We start from the raw sequence: 19,077 nt of genomic DNA on the forward strand, positions 1-19,077 counted from the left end.
CTACCCGAATCTGCCTACCCGATCTGCAGTGCGCATGTGCGAGATGGTCCGCCATATTGGAGAACTCCGGACGGCAACCCAAGAAGGACACTTGATACAATGGCTTTTGGCAAAGCTGAAAAATAAAACTTGAGAGAGATGAGTCATTGTTATTACAACGTGACTTCACTATTATTTAACAACTCTTCTGCTTCTTCTTTTATTTGGGGTTAAGTACATTGTCAGAATAAGTGAGAAATGAATTTAACTTCTGTTAGACAGCTATCATACTGAGTACATATTTACTGTGAATGTATGCAAAAATGTATGGCATATGGCTGTCTAACAGAAGTTAAATCCATTTCTCACTTATTCTGACAATGTACTTAACCCCGAATAAAAGAACCCAATAAAAAGAGTTGTCAATAATAAGCCACTGTGTCAAGTGTCCTTCTTGGGTTGCCGTCCGGAGTTCTCCAATATGGCGGACCATCTCGCACCTGCGCACTGCAGATCGGGTAGTGACAGCCGCTCGAAAGTGCCGGAGACGCTGTAGTACATATGCCAGGCCTGTAAGTGGCGCTGTAGTCCTGCCACAAAAGCAGTGAAAAAGACTTCCCGCGCATGGTTGGTCTTCTGTTTATCCTCCGCTGTGGCTCTTTTGTCCCTCCCCGAGGCAAGCGTTTACTCCTGCTGCTGTAATTCTCTCCGGTAGTCCAACAGCAGATGACAAACACCACCTCTCCGTCTCTTCCAAAGGAACGAGCAGAGTGCAGCAGAGTTTCAGTTCGATTTTTTTCGCCGGTCAACATGTCCGTTAAAGTTTAAATGTTCCGGACAAAATTTGAAAAGTGCCGGTCAGAGGTCTTCTTTGTTATTTATTGAGCTTTAAAACAAATGAATAACGACTCTATATAATCATATATAAGAATAAAACACGGAGGACGGAGGCTCTCTTTTTCTCCCCCTCTTCTGACAGCTCAGCAGCTGATCTCAAAGCACGCTCACCTCTCCTGCAGGGGGGCGTGGTCAGCTGCAGCTCATTTGCATTAAAGCTACGTCAAAGAATCAGCCCTTGCAAAAACAGGGCTGGAAAGAGCGAAATGAGGCATGGCTAAATGCAGGATCTGTTTGGTATTTTGAAAAAAACAACTATATTTATATACTTTGTATAGGTATGGCCCTACAATATATTGTTCAAATATAGCATGATAGGTCCACTTTAAATGAATTAATAAGACAACCCTTCTTTAATACGATTATAATATTTAGGTAGCCGAAAAATATCCACTCTTTTTGACTTAACCTAGCTGTCCTACATTTTATTCCTCCACAGATGTACTGTCCATTCTGTGGGTCCAGCGTGACAGCTCCCCATGGCTTTTGTAGTGTCTGTGGCAGAGACATCACGTTACTAAAGGATATGGCTGACAAAGTCTCTGAGGAGATGCCCACCACTAGTGCACAGCCTAGCACCAGTGCAGGTAAATAGGTTTTATTACCGAAAAATATGTATTTATAGAAAACTTGGTTTAAAAGTTTGAATTCTGTTATTATACAAATACATCTCTAAACTATGTGGCTTACCTACTGTTGAATGTGCTCTAAGATGTTCCACTGAAGGGATTGAGGATGAGACTCCTATTGCACATAATGATGAGTATTTAATGTTTTATTCCTGTGTTTTTTTGTAGCAGAAAGCTCAGCTGTAGTGTCCTTATCTAGGAAAAGAAACAGAAAATAGTGAAGGTATGCAACGTTTTCTATTATGAATACATCTGTAATTCACATCTTGTCACCACACTCTCATATAATGTCGAAGACTTTAGCTTATTCATTTTCAAAATGTTTTTATTCATTTGCATGTTATTGTCTTTTGCAGATTTCTGTTGGAGTAATGAAGATGATAGATGGCTTCCTTAGACCTGTGAGAGGGAGGTTACTCCGCCTTAATGTTGAACCTCAATGGTCATGTCAAGAACTGTTGGCTGCTGCCATAAAAAATCAGAAAGCTTTTAAACAGGTCGTGGAAGATGGTGCCCATGTTTTGTTGTACCCTGATGCGAGGGAGATTACAAATATACCCGGAACGGACATCCCTTTCACAGTGGAGATGTACAAAAAGACCAGTGGAAAGCCCTACCAACGGATTGCGTTGTACATCTGTACTGATGTAGACTTTGAAAACAGTTGTAAGTGCTTCTGACATATATTCCCCCTTGTTTAAAGCACTTAACTGTATAATAATTCAAATGTAAACATAACAGTTGGTCTGTCTATATTTCTTAACACAATTCATTCCACCCATCATTCCTTTCTCTTCGTGGTTGAACTTATGAGGTCAAATGGTGTTTTATGAATAGTGGCAGAAGAAATGGAATTTAAGTATCAACAAAAGCTTCCAAACGTTCCTTCTGTTCAAACTAAATATAAATTCCCTCTTAAGGATTGTAATTCTAAATTAACCTTTTTTCTCACAACAATGTTGGTTTGTTGTGCCCCAATGTAAATCCTAATATGAGAGGGAAAAGGACGGTCAACAATATAATGTACATTTCACAAAAATGTTGTGTTTCGATGTAATCCTTTCTCATTGATGTCAATAAAATAATTCAGGACTCAAACCAACATTTTATGATAGGTACAAACGGAGGGGAACACTTATTTTTATATTATTAATCATGACACTTGTATTTTCTTAGGTTACACTGGAACAACTTCAAGTGAAGAGGACGATGTGGCTCGTGTACATTTGCCGTTCCAATAGAGAGCACTCCAAGAATGGACAACAGTTTGCCAGGGTAAAATAAAACGTTGTCAACATATTATTTTGTGCCACAAGAAGCACTATGTTTTAACACTAGTTTGAATATATTTTTCATTTACCTTTATCAGACCTCTCAGGCACCCTAAACCAGCGTCTGATATCAATCTTGATATTTAAAAAATAAAACGTTATTTTTTTAATTTATTTTTTCTTCATAGAAAAACGAACAGGACTCCTCCTCAGAGACATCCTGATGTTCTCAACAGGATTAAACACCCTGTCACCGTCTGGAATTCAGCCGAGACCCCAATTGATTTTTCAGCGGACATCTCGCTTTCCAATCTGCAGAACCTGCTCAAACACAATTGAAATACCGATGTCAAGCACCTACGAACAGTTTGAAAGCAACATGGACTTTGGAATCCAAAATTCGCCTGGTTTTGGACTTTATTGAAAGCTGGGCTTACAATTTACAAATTAGCCATGTTCTTCATGTTTATATGGTTCGCAACACAGGACTCCCAGGTCAAGGGTTGCATTAGACCACTCGTTCTTTGAAGGTTCTCAAATTGTTCCTGGAAGTGGTCGTCTCCACATGGACTGTTGGTCGAGTCCAGAACAAACTGACCCAAGTCGTCTTGTGGGACTGGGAACACACGGTCAGTTCCACCGTACCTGGATGTGAAATATGCACACAAACAGTTTATTATTCACATGTACAAAATTGTTCTTAAAATATTGTTTTGTTGTTGAACTTCTTTGAATATTAAAAACGTTACTGTCACATAAAAGTAGACATTATTTGAGTAATAACTGACATGAGGTGAACAGATTATGACACAATCTTAATTTATAGGGAAAAAAGTACTTTGGGGCAACTGATTCTTTCTTTGAATTTTAGGCAGACTAAAAATAAATCTGAACAAAAATTAAGAAATATGTTTAATTGATAGAAACAAACCTGTGTGGCAGGTTGTACATGACATCTGGTTTCCCAGATGAACAACGAGAGGTCTGGTAATATGCGTGTTCCACTTTTCCCTGCATTCGTCAAGGCCCCTCTGGAGCACACCCATGAAGACAAACTGCACTAGGCATGTGCGCATGACTGCCACTGAAATGATGTCTTTCTCTCAGGTCATTCATGAGATCCATCCAAAATTGAGACCTGAAGAAACAGATTCAAATGAGAGCTTTTTTTTATACATTGATGATTTCCATGGGATGGAATTCAAAATAAATATAAAACACATTCATCAAATAACAGTAAACTTTATTGAGGAACAGAGAGAGATATAAAGGGGTAATCAGTGTCTTAGCTGATGATTCCGATCAATTACATTAAAAGGAAATCAGCAACCACATAAATGGTGCAGAGTTTAGTTGTAAAGGATGTAAAACAAATAAAATAAAGAAGCACCACACCTCTGTCTTCTGAAGTACGACCACCAGCTTTCAATTCTTTGATTTGCTGTTGAAGAGCCATACATGTGGCTGGCAGCCCCAGCTAAATTGTCAGTGTGTCTTGATCTTAAAGCACACTGGATGGCGGTCATTGTGCCGTTTTCAGTGCCACAGTCTGTGTCGTTCCGTGGCAGCTGCGCTGGTTTAGAGAAGCTGACTCGCCAACACGCCATCAAGCTCTCTCCACCTGTCGGTGGAGGAGTGTGGTCTGGCTGTGGGGGCTGTGGTGGGATATGGCAGAGTTAAATCTGCCTCCCGCATGAACAGTGCAGTGGTTATTTTTTTAGACTGCACGGAGAAAGCTAACCAGCTGGTGGAGAGCGGGCTAGTGATTAAAGGGACGCTGTTACCCGTGCTACCCCTTGTCACTCCAGCTAAAAAAGTAATCATCTCTAATGTACCCCCGTTTCTGAAAAACGAGTTGTTGGAGAGAGAGCTGGCTCCTGTCTTTGACCAGACCAGGGCAGGATCGTGGAGATCCCTTGGACACGTGCTGAGACTGAGTAGACGGAGATAGGAGTGAACGTTGAAGTGAGTGCGAGATTGAGAGCAGCTGGTGGAATGGCTTCTTTTAGTCCTGGAGAGGAGGATATGGAAAGTGCATCTGAAGGAGGATGGAATGAAGTAAGGAAAAAGACTTCAAGAAAGAAGATAGACATGTCAAGTGACAGTCTTAGTGAATCTGATTCACAGAATGAATTGAAGAGAGTAAAGAAAAGGATTGAGAATGAAGAGTGGAAAGTGATTGTGGAGTTTGGTGAGCAATCCGCAGCTAAGCTACATCCAGTGGCCCTGACTAAAGCAATTCACAAAGAAATTGGATCGATAAAACAAGCAAGATTTCTGAGCAAAGGACGGATGTTGGTTTAGTTGATTAATGCAAGACAACAGGAAAAGTTACTGAAAATGAAGACCCTGAATGAAGTTCGAATTAAATGCCATGTTCCTGGAGCAAATCGGAAAATACTTGGAGTTATCAGTGGAGTTCCCATAGAAATCGGCATAGAAGAACTCAAGAAGGAAATTAAAGGGGGGAAAGTGACTGTAGTAAAGCGTTTTCCTACTAGGTATCAAGGTAAGATAGTGGATAGTTTGTCTGTTCTTCTTCAGTTTGAAGAAAAAATACAACAGAAGATAATGATCGGTTGCATGAGCTTTCCAGTAAGAGAATTCATCCCTAAACCTCTGCGGTGCTTTAAGTGCCAAAGGTTTGGGCAGGTGGCAGACAAGTGCAAAGCAACTAAGCCCAGGTGTCCAACATGTGCGGGGGAACATGAATATGGTAGTTGTACTGCAGGTGCTAAGGTGAAATGTTGTAACTGTGGAGGGGAACATAGTGCTGCGTATCAGGGCTGTGAAGTGCAGAAAAAGGCCAAGGAGGTGCAGAGGTACAAAGTGCAAAATAAAGTCTCATATGCTGAAGCAACAGAAAAGGCTTCACTAAACATAGCTAGGAAATCCCAAGTAGCATCAAGTATGTTCTCTTCAAAAGATTTTCCCAAACTCCCACAGGCAAAGGAAAGCTCCACAAAGTGTTCACATAAGTGTGTGATAGGAGAGGATGCATTGATTGTTAATAAGTACAAGTTTGTGGCCTTTATTGGAAAAGTGGTGAATGTTGCTTTACAACAGACAAAAAAGAGGTCAAGACTGAAGACAATAGTGGAGGCAGCAGGTGAATTTTTGGGGATAAAGGATATAACCGTTGAAATGATACATGAAATGCTAACCACCAATAATGATGATTCACAGATTGAGTAGATGAATGGTTTTTCTCATTCTGCAATGGAATGCTAGAAGCCCTATTGCAAATGGACAAGAATTCAAGACCTATATATATATATATCAGTTAAAAGAAAAACCAGACGTTATTTGTATTCAAGAAACATGGCTGAAGACTCATTTGGACTTCATAATTGGGGGATATACTGCTATAAGACAAGATAGAAATGATGGCCAGGGAGGGGGATGTGCAATCTTTATCAGAGAAGTCATGTCTTATAGTAAGCTAACTTTTAAGTACAGTCAGGATTTAGAAATAGTGGGTGTAGAAGTTTGGATTAATAAAAGGAAAATTAGTGTCCTGATTTTTTATAATCCATGTAATAAACTCAAAATAGAGGAATTAGACAGTCTTTGCCAAGGAAATGAAATAATATGGTGTGGTGATTTTAATGCACATAATACAATGTGGGGAGGGAGATCAACAGATTACAACGGACAGGTGGTGGAGGATTTAATGGAGGCAAAGGAATTAATTTGTTTAAATAATGGGCAAGGTACAAGGATCAATTTTAGAGATGGAACAGAGTCTGCGATCGACCTAACTCTTGTAACAAGTGAATTAGCTTCTGGTAGCAGTTGGGAAGTATTGGCAAATAACAGTATTGGGAGTGATCATCTTCCGATTATAATCAAGTTTGATATAAATCATGTGGTTGAGCTAGACGGTATCATGAGATGGACTTTTTCGAAAGCAAATTGGGAGATGTTTGCTAAATTGTGCGATAATGAATTGGATCAGATTGATATGGCAGAAAGTATTGATGAAATAAATCAGCAATTTACTTCAAATATAATTAAAAGCGCTAATCAAACTATTGGGAATAAAACTGGGAAACTTGGTAAATGTGTTAAGATGGTACCGTGGTGGAACAAAGACTGTAATGATGCAATCCGAAACAAAATCAGGCTGTTTGGAAAGCTAAGAAAGACACATTCATTACATAATTTATTAGAATATAAAAAGGCACAGGCTCAGGTAAGGAACATTGTTAAAAGAGCAAAAAGGGAGTGTTGGAGAGGATTCTGTTCAAGTATTGGGAGAACTACACCATTAGATAAAGTATGGGGAATGATTAAGAAGATGAGGGGAATAAGACATCAGAGTAACCTGCCAGTATTAGAGATTGGAGGGGAAGTTGCCACTGGTGCTTTGGAGAAGGCAGAAATTCTAGCTGAACATTTTGTCAAAGTTCATTCTTCGGAAAATTTGACAGAAGAAGGTAAGATCCGGAGGCAGGAAGTGTTAGATGAACATCCAAATGTATATGAAGAAAGACATTCGTCGCAGAGTGTTGTAAATATACCTTTCTCTATTCAAGAGTTGAGAAGAGCATTAAGTAAGTGTAAAATGACTGCTCCTGGGAAAGATAATGTATGTTATATAATGTTGACCAAATTAAGTGATTTTGCATTAGGAAAGCTGCTGGAGATGTACAATAAGATCTGGGAGAAAGGGAAGCTGCCAATAATATGGAAAGAGTCTGTCATTATTCCTATTAGGAAACCTGGGAAAGATCCAACCAGTCCAGGCAGTTATAGACATCACACTTGTGTAAAGTTATGGAAAGAATGATAACAGAAAGGCTAACATACTACATTGAGAAAAATGAACTAATGACTCCTTATCAGAGTGGGTTTAGAAGAGGGCGGAGTACTTTAGATCCACTGCTGTGCCTGGAGTCTGAAGTCAGGAAAGCCCAAGCGAATAAGGAGTGTGTTGTAGCTGTATTCTTTGATGTGGAAAAAGCTTACGATATGATGTGGAAGGAAGGTTTATTAATAAAACTGGACATTATGGGTCTGGGAGGTAATGTATATAATTGGATTATGGATTTTTTGTTTGGCCGTGCCATCAGAGTCCGAGTTGGCAAGTCATATTCTCGCAGGCATGAAGTTGAAAATGGAACCCCGCAGGGGAGTGTCATCAGTCCTCTTTTATTTTCTATCATGATCAATGATATATATACACAAGTAGGATCTGATATTGGTAAGTCACTTTTTGCAGATGATGGAGCTATTTGGAAAAGGGGCAGAAATGTAAAATATATTGTAGCTAAGATTCAGGAAGCCATTACGGAAATTGAAAGCTGGTCTCTGACATGGGGGTTTAGATTGTCGGTGGAAAAAACTGAAACTTTATTTTTTACGAGGAAAAGGATAGGTGAGGAGGTTAGGTTAAAACTTTATGGACAAGATCTAAAGAAAGTGAAGACATTTAAATTTCTGGGAATATGGTTGGACGAGAGAGTCACATGGAGAACTCACATTGATAAAGTCGTAGATAAATGTAAAAGGGTTTTAAATGTTATGAGGTGCTTGGCAGGCACTAAGTGGGGGGCTGATAAAGCTGCTTTGAGGAACGTATACACAGCCTTAATAAGATCAGCCATAGAATATGGACTAATAGTGTATGGTTCAGCTGCATACTCTTCTCTTCAAAAATTAGATAGAGTCCAGGCACAAGCACTAAGGATATGCTGTGGGGCAGTCAGATCTACACCAGTGTCGGCACTTCAGGTAGAGGTCGGAGAAGTACCTATTTCTTTGAGGAGAAAACAGTTAATTGTTAATTACTGGGCAAATCTACAGGGTCATAAAGATACTCACCCTACTAAACAAACTGTACAAACAAGTTGGGAAAGTAACAAAATAAAAAAAGAAAGTTTTTGTTTTTGTGTTTCGGAAATATGTAAGGAATTCAAAGTTAAAGAATGGAATATTAGTCCGACGGTGTTGTTATCAGCTGTTCCACCATGGTTGCTACCTCAACCTATAGTGGATTTATCACTCTTGAAACGGGTACATTCAATGAAAAACAAATTCAATGTACAGGCTTATGTGAACACTGTTCTAGATAAACAATATGGGCAGTTTATAAAAATATTTACTGATGGATCCAAAAATCCAGAAAATGGTCTAACTAGTTGTGCATTTTATGTTCCTGAGTTAAAAGTCAAAGTGGGAAAGCGTACAAGTGATCACATTGCAGTATATACAGTAGAGATGATGGCTATCTCTCTAGCACTTCAGTGGGTAGAGGAAATACAGCCAATGCGAGTGGTCATTTGCTCTGACTCCAGTGCAGCTCTGGAGAGTATAAACAACTTCCCTTCAGAATGTCGTCAGGATATTTTACATGAAATTTTACACATCATGTTTAGGTTAGTTCATCTGGGAATTGTTGTTCAATTTGTGTGGGTTCCAGCGCATGTGGGTATTAGAGGGAAGCAAGTAGTGGATCAACTGGCAAAATGTGGTTTGAAAGCAAACCAGATTGATATTATGGTACCCATCAGTAGAGCAGAAGTCAAATCTTTTACAAAAGTGGTTATCAAGCAACAATGGCAAAAACTATGGGACAGTAACACCAAAGGAAGACATTTATATCAGATACAAAGGGAAGTAGGAACAGGAAGCACGTGGGGGAGTAGTAGAAGAGAACAGAGCATTAACAGCAGGATAAAATTGGGACACTCTGGACTAAACTCATCACTGCATCTGATTGGAAAACATCCAAATGGCAATTGGGATGGTTGCCAACAACCAGAGACAATACATCATGTATTTTTTAGCTGCCCGGATTATAACAGACAAAGATTCATTCTGAAAACTGCACTGGAACAACTCAACATCAAGGACATGGATTTCAAGGCAATATATGAAAGTAAATCAAGAAATGAAGCAAACAAGCTGATCTTCAAATTCCTCAAAAGCACTGGTCTGAGGACAAGGATTTAATATGAACATTTAATAACTCAACAGTAGGTGGCGATATATACTCCAAGTGAAAGCGATTCGCCATTAAAGAAAAGAAGAAGAAGAAGAAGAAGAAGAAGAAGAAGAAGAAGAAGAAGAAGAAGAAGAAGAAGAAGAGAGCTGGCTCGACACGGGTAGCTTGCGTCTCCCATTAAGTTGATCCCCGCTGTAAATCCCCGCACCTCAAGCACGTTGTGTCTTTTAGGAGACAGGTGCTTATGGTCCTGAAGAAGGATGAAGGGGAACTTAATCTGGCTCTCAAGTTTAAAATTGATGATTTTGTGTATACTGTCCATGTTACGTCTGACATTTTGAGATGTTATGGTTGTGGAGCGGCAGGACACCTGATCCGCGCGTGCCCGGAGAGGGCGGGTGACGCACCCGTGGTGTCCGCGACGGCGGAGCCGCTACCGGTTGCCTTGTCCACGGCCGGGCCGCCGGTGCTGGGGTCCTTGCCGCCGGAGCCGCTGCAGGTCCTTTTGTCCACGGCCGGGCGAAAGGTGCTGCCGGTTGCTTTGTCCACGGCCGGGCCCGCGCCCGCGGCGGAACCGCAGGTCAGTCGGTCCGTGGCAGAGCCAACGGTTTCACGCGTAGAAAGCACACAGGCAGCCGGTACACACAGTATCACACACACAGACACTCAGGTCACACAGAAAGCAGATAGTGAGCACACTGCAGCCAGAGTGGCTGAGTCTGTTCTGGAGGATGTGGTAATGGATGAGGATTTGCTAAGGTTACCTGTGAAAAGGAAAAACGAACAAGTGAGCAAAGGAAGTGTGGCTCAAAAAGGGAAGGTGTCAAAAAGGGAGTCGCTGTGTTCCTCCTCTCAGCCAGAGGGAGTCTCAGAGGACTCAGAGGACAATGACAGTGAGTCATTCTTTGACATCGTTGAGTTAGCAAAGGGAGAGGAGTACTCTTTCCAGAGGATCAGATCCTTTCTGGTGGAAACTAAGGGGTGGAGGGGGGTGAAATTAGATGATTTTTTTTACTGATTTGCAGATCTTTCACAATTCTGCCAGGGTTCTCATACGGCGCAAAGAAGCCTTAGGGGAACCTTTCTTCAGCGGCCCAGAGAAGGCTCGGTTAAAGAAGATACTTCAGAGGATTAGAGAGGAAACTGCAAAGAAAGATGAATAAGTACATCTTGGTTTTATTTTATTTTTTTCTTCAGCCAGGTTTTTGATTTTGTTAGGATGCAACTATAATTTCATAATGAGTGACATAAAGATGGGCTCTTTAAACATTAACGGTGCTCGAGGGGATGCTAAGAGAGCACTTTTATTTACTTTATTAGGAAAAAAGAGTTTAAATGTGACGTTTCTCCAGGAAACTCACAGTACTGCTGAGAACGAGAGTGACTGGAGGAGGGAATGGGGGGGGGGAGGGCTTCTTCAGCCATAAGCGCAGCAATAGTGGAGGGGTTGCCATTCTCTTTGCGAGGGGCTTTACACCCTTCTCCTGTACGGTCGATGAGGTCACCCCAGGACACTTGCTCAAAATAAATGCTGAATTTGAAAAAGTTAAAATATGTTTTATAAATATTTATGCTCCCAGTGTGGGCGCAGAGAGGCTTTTTTTTTTTGAGAAACTGAAACACACTCTTAGCACCTGTGATAGTGAGGAGTATCTGTTCCTGGGGGGTGACTTCAACTGTACAGAGAACCCTGTGCTGGATAGGAACCACCAGGAACCGCATGCTGCCTCGAAGAGTGCCTTAATAAGATTAACAGAAAGCTTTGAGCTGTGTGATGTTTGGAGGCACTTCCACCCGGGCCAGCGGCAGTACACGTGGGTGCACTCTAGGGATGACCTGTTGTCTCTGGCTAGGCTGGATCGTGTCTATGTTTTTAATCATCACATTAATGTAAGCAGAAGCTGCTCCATCAGTCCAGTGGGATTCTCTGACCATTCCCTCGTACAAGTCTCAGTTTTTATTAATCATGTTAAGTGTAATAGTGCGTATTGGCACTTTAATGCTTCTCTGTTGGCCGACAACCATTTTAAAAATGTTTTTTCATTCTTTTGGGAAAACTACCGCTTATCTAAGAGTGAGTACAATTCTCTTCAGCAGTGGTGGGGTGTAGGTAAAGTGAAGATCAAGCAGCTTTACCTACAGTACACTTTCAATGTCACAAAGGACATGGCTAGATCTCTGAGAGCTCTGGAGAGAGAAGTGGTGGAGCTGCAGGGATTGGCAGACTCCACAAGAGAGCGAGAACATGTTGAAGTTTTCAAAAGTAAAAACTCAGCTCTGTCTGACCTGCTGGGGTTTTCTGCTCAGGGTGCTCTGGTCCGATCCCGGTTTCAGAACATCGTGAAAATGGATGCTCCCTCTCACTTTTTCTTTGGTCTAGAGCAGTGGTCACCAACCTTTTTAAGCCCAAGATCACCGACCTCGGCCTAGGTGAAAGGCGAGATCTACCTATTGCAGAATTGAGTGAAAAAGACGGCCCAGACAATGCTTCCAATTTGAGGCCTTTTATATAGGCTAATTGCATCTGAATTACTGTTACAATGAAGGCTCCATAATCAGCTCACGGCATATAGGCAGGGGTAAAGTGCTATTGGGTGGCGGACCTCACCTCACCTCCTCAAGGGGGGTCCGGGGGGATGCTCCCCCGGGAAGATTTTTTTTAAAATATTGAAGTTGAAAGCATCAATCTGGTGCACTTTGAGAGCAACATGAAGAGATCTATGGATACCTCTCTCAGCACCCATATGAAACAGAACTTTAAACGGATTTTCTTTTTCTTTATGGATATTTTACAAATCACATTAAACTGTATTCTTGTTTTACTGCCATATAGTAGGCTATTTCATAGCTGTTTTTCATTTATTTTCTTATTGTTTGTATAACTATAATGATCATATGAAGGTGTGCCGCGGAAATAATCCTTTGAATAATTTGTGACAAAACTGTTATAAACACTCAGAGAGTCCTTTAGCTCACCTGAGCCCCTCAGTCTGACAGGAAAGGACTCTCTTCCAGCTTGTTGTGGAAACAGCTCCTTATGTCCGTTAGTGCAGCTAGCTAACCAGATGCTAACATCACGGTCCCCGCTAGCACCGGTCCCTCTCTCTCCCTCACTCCCTCTCTCCATCACTCCCTCTCTATCACACTAAATGCGCTATCGCCACACACACACAGAGCCGAGATTGAATGACACAAGCACACGTGTATTTCCATGCAACTCTCTGATTGGTCTGGTGTGTTGCCTCTGTTGCGTTCACTGAACATGGGAAATTATAGTCCTGCCGTCGTCTCTTGTGTCATGATGAGGTTCACGTAAAGCACGGTTAATGTATTATATTATTGAGGTGTCTCAAATATACGTCAATCAAGTGGCACCTGCTAACGGGGTGATGGATGATAGGTTTACATCTAAAAACGTATTTTTCAAACATTATTATTTTTATTTTATTTTTCTTTCTTTTGTTACTTTTTTTTTTAACGGTCCGCGATCTACCCGCACCACACTCGATCGCGATCGACTGGTTGGCGACCACTGGTCTAGAGCGTAAGAATGGTCAGAGGAGGCTGATGCACTCCCTGCGATCCAATGCTGGGCAGCTGCTTCAGGAGTCCGCCGACATTCGTCAGTGTGCTGTGGAGTTCTACAAAGAGCTCTACAAAACAGAGTTCCAGGCCGAGCCAGAGGTGGCGCAGTCGTTCTATGAGGGCCTTCCTAACGTCCCTGAGGAGGACCATGCTGAGCTGGAGGTGGAGCTCTCTGCCCAGGAGCTGCAGGAGGCCCTGCAGAGCATGCAGAGTGGGAAGGCTCCTGGCATAGACGGCCTGCCTGCAGACTTCTATAAGGCTCTCTGGCCGGTTATAGGTGACGAACTGCTGAGTGTGCTCAGAGACAGTCTAAGTAACGGGAGGTTGCCTCTGAGTTACAGGAGAGCTGTGCTCACTCTCCTCCCTAAGAAAGGAGACCTGCAGGAGATTAAGAACTGGCGTCCTGTGTCTCTACTCTGTACCGACTACAAGCTGCTTTCCAAAGTGTTAGCGACGAGGCTGAGAAAAGTGATGGAGCATGTCATTCACGTAGACCAGACATACTGTGTACCCGGCAGGTTGATAACTGACAACGTGACTCTAATTTGAGATGTTTTGGACCTCTCCGGTTCATTGGGCTGTGAGCTTGGTCTGATTTCTCTAGACCAAGAAAAGGCTTTTGACCGAGTTGAACACCAGTACTTGTGGCAGACGCTGGAAGCTTTTGGGTTCAGCTCTGGTCTCATAGCCAAGATCCAGGTCTTGTACAGAGACATTGAGAGTGTACTGAAGATAAACGGTAGTTTGTGTGCTCCTTTTGAAGCTCAGAGAGGAGTCCGACAGGGCTGCTCTTTGTCCGGGATGCTCTACTCCCTGGCCATAGAGCCCTTTTTACACCGGTTAAGTTCAAAGTTACAGGGTTTCTCTTTTCCTGGCTGTAGGGATGTTTTTAAATTGTCTGCGTATGCGGATGACATAATGGTCTTTGTTAAAAAACAAGATGACATCAATGTTTTAACTGAAACTGAGCAATTTTTGCAAAATCTCAGCTGCTCGAGTCAACTGGGGGAAAAGTGAGGCCTTAGCAGTAGGAGAGGGCAGTATTGACAGCTTGTTCTTACCTGGGGGCCTTGGTTGGAAAAGGGCAGGGGTAAAGTACCTGGGTGTTTATCTTGGTGATGACACGTTTTGTTTGAAAAACTGGGACGGGCTTATAGAGAAAGTGGAAGGCCGGTTAAAGAAGTGGAAGTGGATCCTGCCCAAACTTTCTTTTAAAGAGCGTATCCTTATTTTAAACAACCTTGTTTCCTCCATGCTGGCTCACCGGCTGGCATGCACCGACCCACCCGTAAACCTGCTGTCCAGGGTGCAGGCTCTCATGGTGGACTTCTTCTGGGACCGCATGCACTGGGTCCTTTAGAGCGTCCTGTTCCTGCCAAAGGAGGAGGGGGGACATAGCCTGGTTCACCTGGCAAGCAGAGGGGCTGCTTTCAGGCTCCGGTTCGTCCAAAGGTTCCTGACTGGACCTGCTGACCTGGTCTGGAGACCCGTAGCTCGGGCCTTATTGGAACGCTGTGGTGGGCTGGGTCTGGCTGAGTTGCTGTTCCTAATGGACCTAAAAGGATTACGCCTGAGCAATCTCTCGGGTTTCTATGGAGGTCTCTTCAAGGTGTGGGGACTACTCAAAAAAGAGAGACCAGAGTGCTGTGGCTCACTGTTCTGGCTCCTCAGAGAGCCGGTGGTCCGTGGATCTCGGTTTGTGTGTGGAGTAGGGCCTTCTCTACAACAGAGACTCTGTGAGGAGAGGATCCTCACGCTGGGCCAGGTGGTGGAGGTGTGTAGCCTCCGTCTGGACAACGCTGCAGGCCTGGCCTCACGTCTGAGCCAAAGGTCAGTCCGGGTGGTCAGCCTCCTGCTGCAGAGCTGGAAACAGCAGCTCAGCCAATCAGAGCTGGCGCTGATCGCTGCTCACTGTAACGGACTGAAGTCTCCAAATGACAATGACTCTTTTCCAGAGATGCAATGTTTTCCTGACCTCAGTTGTGAGGGTTTTTTGTTAAAGTTGGACAATGTTACTGATTTTAAGTTTAGCACCATGTCCAACAAAACATTTAATTATTTGGTGACAAAGGTGCTGAATCAGAGCAGACTCCAGGAGCGAGTGGACACCCGGTGGAGAGCCCACCAGGGCCTGACTGAGGCTCAGAGGCCTGAGTGGAGAGCGCTTTACAAGCCTCCGCTGACTAAGAGGGGTGGGGACCTCCAGTGGAGGATTCTCCACGCTGCAGTAGCTGTAAATGCGTTTGTTTCAGTTATCAACCCTACAGTGTCTGACGCCTGTCCTTTCTGTGAACAGAGGGAAACCATTTTTCATTGCTTTACGGAATGTGGTCGACTCCTTTGTCTTTTTCAGTTACTCACTCAGATGTTGATTTTGTTTAATGCGGTTTTTTCTAAGACAATGTTCATTTTGGGTTGTAGGTACAGTCAGAAGCAAAAGTGCAAAAGTCAGCTTTTGAATTTTTTGTTGGGGCAGGCTAAAATGGCCATTTACCTCAGCAGGAGGAATAAAGTTGCGGAATCGTTGGATACCGATGCAGTTTCGATTTTCAAGCGGATGGTTAAAGCAAGACTGAAAGCGGACTACGGTTACTTTTGCTTAACAAAAAATGTGGGAGAATTTGAGGCCATCTGGTGCTTTAAAAATGCTTTGTGTTCTGTGGAGAATGAGGATCTTATTTTCAGTCGTTGTCTGAACTGACAATGTGTGTCAATGTGTCTGTTTGGTTATTTGCTTTGTGAATAAAAGTGTTTTGAAAAATAAAAAAATAAAAATCCCTCTCTCTCTTATCCTCTCTCTCTCTCTTATCCTCCCTCTCTCTTATCCTCCCTCTACCTCTTCCTCTGGCTGCTGTCCATATATCCATTGTTGTTTTTATAAATGTCTTACATGAAGCCTCCTTCTAGTGCTTACATCCTGATTGGTGAGTCAACAATAAAGCAGTTTGGTGTTTACGGTCTCTCTCTCTCTCTCTCTCTCTCTCTCTCTCTCTCTCTCTCTCTCTCTCTCTCTCTCTCTCTCTCTCTCTCTCTTTTTTCAAATGTCCTTTTTCCGCATTACTCACTATGGCCCGTGTTATTTACCTGCACTTGATTTGTCATCTCTTTTAACAATGTTCCTCCTTCACTTTATCTTCTCTTCACGTGAAGCACTCCTCTCCTCAGCTGGTGTAGTAGTTAGGTTCGCTAGCTACGTTAATATGACGCTCTATGTATCAAACAAAACGTACCTTCTTATATATTGGCTTTGTCCACTTAAATCAACTTTTTTTCCTCCGGCTTCAATTTCCATCACTCGTTCTATGTCTATGTCTGGTCAGACATCGATCTGTTCCACGTAATGCGCCCCCTAGAGGCCTGGAGCACTTCCGGTATGTTTTGCATTTGTTTTTGGGTTTGTAGCTATGTGTTTTTGACTTTGCATATCGTTTTTGTATTTGCAGCGTTTTTCTGTTGCGTTTATTTTCGGGGTTTGTTTGTTTTTCATTTCATTATTTGCAGGTGTTTCCTGCTTATGTGTGCGTTTTTGGCCGTTGTTCCGCGTGTACACCTGACGGCCACCGTAGTCTCCTCCACTTTTCACATGCAAAATCAAACTTAACATTAAAACTTTCTAATGTAAGTCAAATACTAGATAAGATTACACAAAGCTAGCACTAAACTGTGATTGTGTGACTGCCTCCTGCCCTCCCCAGGCTGTGTGGACTGTGTGCTCTTCTGGTCATTACCCATCCCTTTATAAAGGTATGAAGGTTTTTCTGCATGTAAACGGTCTGCAGAGTCAAAAACCCTCAAAGTACACCCTGTAGCGAGTAAAACTCTAACACAGAAAAGACCTGTCTATGCTGACCCAGAACACCTCGTTGGAGATTTCTCTTTTTCCATTTGTTTGTTTGGAACCACATGATGTCATGCAGTTCCCGGAACCAAAATGGACCAATCCGCGGAGCTCCTCACACACCAGGACCTTTAGCGTACATTTTCAACTAACAGGGAGCATACTTGCCAACCCTCCCGATAGCCCTCTCCCGGTTTCCTCCCGGGGTCATATTTCTCCCGATTTCTGACAAAATCAGATTTACTCAGGACTGTTTCCACTCTGACGTTATTACAGCTACACCATTGTTTGGTTTCCATGGTAGCGCGTCTCTTTAGTAGTCACAGAAAATAGAACAAGAATTGACAACTCGACCCTCTGCTCACTCCTTTCCTGGAAAATACAGGTCCAGCCCACATGCTCCATCAAGGATGGTGCTGCAGGCCGCAAGGCATTGCACTTAGAACTACAATAAGCATGTTAATGTTAATCTAACAGCTCCGGCGATCCACTAGCTATTACTAATACTTCCTGGCATTCGGAAAACGAAGAGTGGAAAAGGCGAGCAAGTGTGCAGGTGTGCGTCATATGAGAGGCCCCGCCTTACATTTTCCGCCACATATTTGGGGAATTGGTCCGTGCGCAAAGCATTGTGGGGATTTTAAGACCGTGGAGTCTACACATGTGCAGCATCAAAATTTCTCGCTACGACGTACGCCGGGCTCGGTAGAATTCCAAGTAGCCTATGCTGGACATTGGAACAGTCCTTCGACGTAGTACGCTTGAAATAGTGGCTCTGGAGCAGCTTTACTCGACATTGAGAAACACCCAGTGAATACTGGTGAATACCTACTTTACAGAGGTGCTGTATGAGAAACCAATGTGAGTTTGGAAAAATGCACAGTATAAATCTATTTTAGTATACCTCAACAATGGAATTATGATCAGTAGAAATTGCCATGACATTGGACCTTTAATGTTAAACAAATACAACTTTAAAAGCACTTCACATTATGATATTCATGTCTCCTACTTGCTAGGTGGCAGTGTCACGAAAAGGTAGGGTCCTAGGAGTGCATCCCAGGACTGCGGTCCGTAAACTGCAGTCTTCGGGGCTGCAGCATGGATGTATAATAGAGTGGCGAAGTCCCTCCCCTTCCGGTGGAGCTCCATGGGACCTTATTTCGGAAAAATTATGTATTGAAGTCAATGGAGAGAGAAAGATTATCTTTCGATCCCGTTTGAATTGTGCCACGAATTACACATATGATGTTTGTCAATTTAAAAGATAATTTTGCAAGTCAAAAAAAAAAAAGTGTCGTAAAACTGTGAAGTAACACATTTGTTTGTGTGAAACGCTCAATAAACTACATCTCTGGTCTCGCAGAACAACACACGTCACCAAGATGGCCGTCACTACTGTCTTGTCAACAAAACGATTGCTACCCTCACTATCACCACAATGAAACACGTCCAGAAGAATGTCATGCAAAGCTGCCTGTCTGCCTTCCTTTGATTCTCTCTGAACTGCCTGGTCTTTTTAATGTTTAATGTCAACCATTTGTGCAGATAGCATGAAGAAAAAGATTGGCGATTGCCGATGCTAGCGTTAGCGTTAGCATTTCTCCCCCGGACTTAAATTGTGTATTATAGAATGATCACACCGGTGACAGTGCTCTTCAAAGGGTTCACGAAATATGACTACTGCTCTTACTGTTTAACATGTTGGGTTACTTGATGTTACTTCATATTAAGTCTAATAAAAATAACAAGGCTGTAATGCTAACTAACGTGCAAGCTACTAGCTAGGTAGCTAACTTGATCCAGCCACTCTTGGTCCTTTCATCAGACGGGAAGAGAAAGAACGAGCAAGACCCATTGCTGGTATGATAACAACCTGGTACTAAGCACACAGGCATCTTGTTAAAGTTATCTTATCTTAGCCAGCGC

General features: G+C 42.7%; 1 protein-coding gene and 2 long non-coding RNA genes across 7 annotated transcripts in view; 2 read left to right on the plus strand and 1 right to left on the minus strand.

Moving 5' to 3' along the window:
- LOC307029928 (uncharacterized protein) overlaps window positions 1-19,077 on the plus strand; it is a 42,731-nt gene that overhangs the window by 3,162 nt on the left and 20,492 nt on the right. The gene's annotated exons all lie outside the window — the stretch shown is intronic.
- Window positions 996-3,537, plus strand: LOC307029931. 2 transcript variants are annotated; one of them, XR_013805447.1, is made up of 4 exons: window positions 996-1,463; window positions 1,862-2,171; window positions 2,682-2,780; window positions 2,965-3,537. It is a non-coding gene; the product is annotated as an uncharacterized lncRNA (long non-coding RNA). The 2 variants fall into 2 exon arrangements; XR_013805448.1 differs by lacking the exon at window positions 996-1,463 and adding an exon at window positions 1,686-1,728.
- Window positions 3,075-3,911, minus strand: LOC307029933. The gene is made up of 2 exons (XR_013805450.1): window positions 3,708-3,911; window positions 3,075-3,421 (listed from the first exon to the last, which is right to left on the minus strand). It is a non-coding gene; the product is annotated as an uncharacterized lncRNA (long non-coding RNA).

The sequence above is a fragment of the Notothenia rossii genome (assembly GCF_949606895.1).
Source record: "Notothenia rossii genome assembly, chromosome: 2".
Lineage (NCBI taxonomy): Eukaryota > Metazoa > Chordata > Actinopteri > Perciformes > Nototheniidae > Notothenia > Notothenia rossii.